The 4,517-nt window shown below is 39.1% G+C and overlaps 1 pseudogene; it reads left to right on the plus strand.

The window, feature by feature from the left end:
* The first annotated feature begins 3,033 nt into the window (after positions 1 to 3,033).
* On the plus strand, positions 3,034 to 3,598 carry LOC112823675 (protein S100-A10 pseudogene; annotated as a pseudogene).
* The last annotated feature ends 919 nt before the right edge of the window (positions 3,599 to 4,517 follow it).

Raw genomic sequence — 4,517 nt, forward strand, 5'->3', positions numbered from 1 at the left:
CCATAATCTGTGACAGCCTGCATCCTCTTAGCTTTACAAAACGCACGCTAGGGCGCCTGGGTGGCTCAGATGGTTAAGCGTCTGCCTTTGGCTCAGGTCGTGATCCCAGGGTCCTGGGATCGAGTCCCGCATCGGGCTCCCTGCTCCTTGGGAGCCTGCTTCTCCCTCTGCCTCTCTCTCTCTCTCTGTCTCTCATGAATAAATAAAATCTTAAAAAAAAAAAAAAAACGCACGCTAAATTCTCCAACTTATCCTGTTCTCCCATCTTGTCTGCCAGCCCCTAGACTAGTAGAGCAGTGAATACCCGCAGGTCCTTCTCTGACATGAGCTCTTTTTCCCAGTTTCTAAGCTCCTAGTCCAGCGTCGGGATCCGCTAGAACTGCCCATCGCGCAGCCGTGCTTTCTCTTTGAGGAGTGCGCCCCGCGCAGTTCCAACAAGCTCTGCGGACCAGCCTGCGTTTCCAGTCCTTCCCAACTCCCGCGAGGTCCACAAGCGTCCAACATACGGGTCCGCGCTCCTCCCAGGAGGGTCGAGGGCCGGGCCAGGATTGCTCCACCGATGCCTCTCTCCCAAGATCTTCTCTAGCTTGTCGATTGTTGGTTTCACAAACTGGGCCTTGCACCTAGAGGGCAGGGAGAAACGAAGACAGAAGCAGACCCCTCCAGACTCGTACGTGGCCGTGTTTATAAGGGAGGGAAATTACATACCAGGCTTCTCTGGGGCGTTGCACGAAGAGTAGATCTCCACACTGCTGGCAAGAATTGCAAAAGTTTATATAGAAGCCGTAACGGGCTTCAGTCCCATGTACCATCAAGAGGGTCTCAGCACATTAGTGTCTGCAGGCTGTGTCCTTGAAGATGGCTCAAAACTGTGGGGATGGTGGGCAGAACATGCATTCCAAGGACTAGGGAAGGCGTGAGGAGTTTTGGTCCAGGTCAACCAGTGTTCACTTTCTCTCCGTGACCTCCTCCAATATTGTATAATCTCTTCCTCAAGGTAAGAAATGTTGCAGATTGAACCGCTTTTTAAAATGGGGAGGACGACAGTAGGACAGTGAGGAAGAGGGAAAGATGGGACAATTGTGAATACCAGCCAAAAATGCAGCATTGGTAATCCGCTTAAACCATTGAGGAAGCTAGCACTTTATTCAGAACTGATTTTATTTTAATTTTTTAAAAAGATTTTATATATTTGAGAGAGAGAGAGAGCACAGGCAGGGGAGGGGCAGAGGGAGAAGCAAGCATCCCACTGATGCTGGATCCCAGGACCCCAGGATCATGACCTGAGCTGAAGGTAGATGCTTAACCACTGAGCCACCCAGATGCCCACCAGAACTGATTTTAATTCAGGGTTTCTGTTGAGAACTTTCCACCATATATTATAATTTCAAAATAATCCATTGAAAGCAGACATCTGATATTTCATTTGAGACTCAGAGGCTAAACCTGTTGCTAAGGATCCCTCAACTAGTGAGTGGAAAAGATGAAATTTGAACCCAGGGCTTTGCTTTCCAAGTCAGGTCACATAGCTTACATTGACCCATCCTGACTGCACTGACTAATTAAGCATTCACTAGACAATTGTTAAATCCTTTAATTTCTCTTTATGTATAAATGCCAATGATTTTCAAAGACTTCTTTAGTATTCCCAGCATAGAATGAGTATAGAATAAAGCAAAGCTTTGTTTATCTATTCCAAAATAAAATCATGCTGCTTAATTCCTAGTTTGCTGTTGCAGAAGAACCTATCCATTTTTCAATGATAGGATTTATTGCTGTAATAAGCTAAAGAAGAAAGTGTATTTTTTTCTGCTTTAATTTTTCTGATCACAATCTGAATGTTACTTAAGGCAATGTACTTTTGTGGTAGGATCCAGATTTTTCATGGGTTCACCAAGGCCATTTTTTTATTTCTTCAAAATGATAAAGTGAATTCCAACAAGAGACTTCATTTTATGACATTAAAAGAATTTTCCATTAACCCTTAAAACTAAGTCCCACCATAGATAAGCACTCCCTTAAGCAAACTCTTGAGTGCAATGGGGAACCTTTAAGGCAGGTAAAAATATATATTATATCTAATATAAATCATATAAGAAATATTTTACCTATGGTACATATAGTGAAATCAACTCATGGGAAATAACATTAAAAGCAGCATTAAAAATAATTTAAAATCATTTTAAGCTAAACGTAATTTTCTAAAAAATGTCAAGTTGACAGTTTAAAGAGCCTCAAGCTTCATCCTGCCAATGTTCATTTCTGTTCTGCTTTTTCATTTGAAGATGCTTCTAAAAGATAGGCATCATCAAAAGTATTCCTGGCAATGCTAAGCGCATCAAGTGGAAAGTTTTTCTCATTTCCAAATTTGGTTGAGTACAGAAAGTCAACTTTTTGATTTATCTTTAAAGATGTGCAAATGTTCGTCTAAATACTGATGTCATTAGAAGGCATTTTCTAATTCTGTGAAAATGTTTCTTCTCAAAATGTCTTTTTTTAACATTGACATTATTGAATAAATTGATTTCTTTTGAGAGAGGAAATTCTTTCGACATAATGAGAATAACCATAACACCAAAAGATGCATATCTCTTAGGTAAAAAGAAAATAAAATATGAAATACATAAATATGAAAAGATATGTTTATTTCATCTATGAATTTATAATATAAAACAATCATTTTTATTAAAATTACTAGTTCATTCTGCAAAAAAAAAACAACTTTCTTCTGAACTAATTATTAAGTTGAATATGCTTATATCTGCAAATTATAGTTGCGGTATATACTTCCACCCTTTTGGGTAACTTACAGGCAGCTTATTTCTATTATGACATGAATAGGTAGATGCTTTGTCCTTGATTACAAAGGGAAATTTTGAAAATGGCAGAATTAAAAAAAAATATATGTCAGTGGTTTCATCTCACATGTTATCTCCCCTTCATGTCTTGAATATTGCACAAGAGTGGAGGTAGATCTGCTTCTTTAAGTGAAATTCTTCTCTTAATATAAAAGTGTGTAAGTATGGGGTCCCAGCCGCGCCTCGGGCCAAGGTTTCAACAGACCTCACCAAAATGCTATCTCAAATGGAACATGCCATGGAAACCATGATGTTCACGTTTCACAAGTTTGCTGGGGATAAAGGCTACTTAACAAAGGAGGACCTGAGAGTACTCATGGAAAAGGAGTTCCCTGGATTTTTGGAAAATCAAAAAGACCCTCTGGCCGTGGACAAAATAATGAAGGACCTGGACCAGTGCCGAGACGGCAAAGTGGGCTTCCAGAGCTTCTTCTCGCTAATTGCTGGGCTCACCATTGCATGCAATGACTATTTTGTAATACACATGAAGCAGAAGGGAAAGAAGTAGGCAACATGAGCAACACTCCCGCCTGCCCAATGAGAGTTCTCCCGAAGGATCTCTAGGAATCTGTCCCACAGCTTCCCCCTGTATAAAGGATTCCATGAGCAGATCGGGACCCTTAGAAAATGTACAAATAAAATCCAACCCCCATTTGAGAAGAAGAGAAAGAAAAGTCAGATAAGCTTTTGATTTTTATATTGCTTGCACCCTTACCCTCAATAAACAAATTCCTTCTTCAGTCCCTCAAAAAAAAAGAAAAAAGTGTGTAAGTATGGAAAGAGAAGGATGATTTACAATGAAGGATGTTTTCCTTCATTTTTACTATGTGCCATATGGTTTGTTGATTGTTGACTATTTAAAAGATGGTGACTTAAGATCCGTTTTTAAAAAAATATCATGGTGTAGGGGAGGGAACTGACATGGCAATACAGACTTATGATCAAGGGTAATGCTTGTAATTGTAATATGAACACAGTGCTATTAAAGACACGGATCGCATTAGTTACTATATTGTCTTGGAAGAGTCAGGTGAAATGACATTGGAATTGCCTAAAGAATAATGAGATTTTTGTTCTTGCAAAAGTGAAGGAAGGGTATCACAGACAGAAAATAGTATGTGGTAATGAAGAATAGCGAAATGTCACTTTGGATTTTGTCTTCTATAAAGAAGATATTAGTGTTAAAGACTGGTTGAATATTTTATAAGTATAGTTTATTTCTTTCCATTTATTTATTTATTTATTTATTTATTTATAAATATTTATTTATTTTAGAAGGAGAGAAAGAACACAAGCGAGCGAGAAGAGGGACAGAGGGAGAGAGGGAGAGAGAGAATCTTAAGCAGACTCCCTGCTGAGTGTAGAGCTTGACATAGGGCTCCATCTCATGACCCTGAGATCATGACCTGAGCAGAACTCAAGAGTTGGTTGCTTAACTGACTGAGCCACTCAGGCTCCCCTTCTTTCCTTTTATTTAAATAATTTCAAAGAAGACATGAATTTTTTTAAGTTTTATTGGATAATCCCTCACATATCATACAGTCTACCCATTTAAAATGTAGAATCCAATGGTTTTTAGTATATCAAAAAATGTATGCATCCATCACCACCACAGTCAATTTTAGAACATTTTCTTCACTTTGGGAAGAAATCTTGTAT

This window comes from Callorhinus ursinus, unplaced genomic scaffold (assembly GCF_003265705.2).
Source record: "Callorhinus ursinus isolate GAN/ISIS: 27379988/994484 unplaced genomic scaffold, GSC_fseal_2.0 scaffold5, whole genome shotgun sequence".
Lineage (NCBI taxonomy): Eukaryota > Metazoa > Chordata > Mammalia > Carnivora > Otariidae > Callorhinus > Callorhinus ursinus.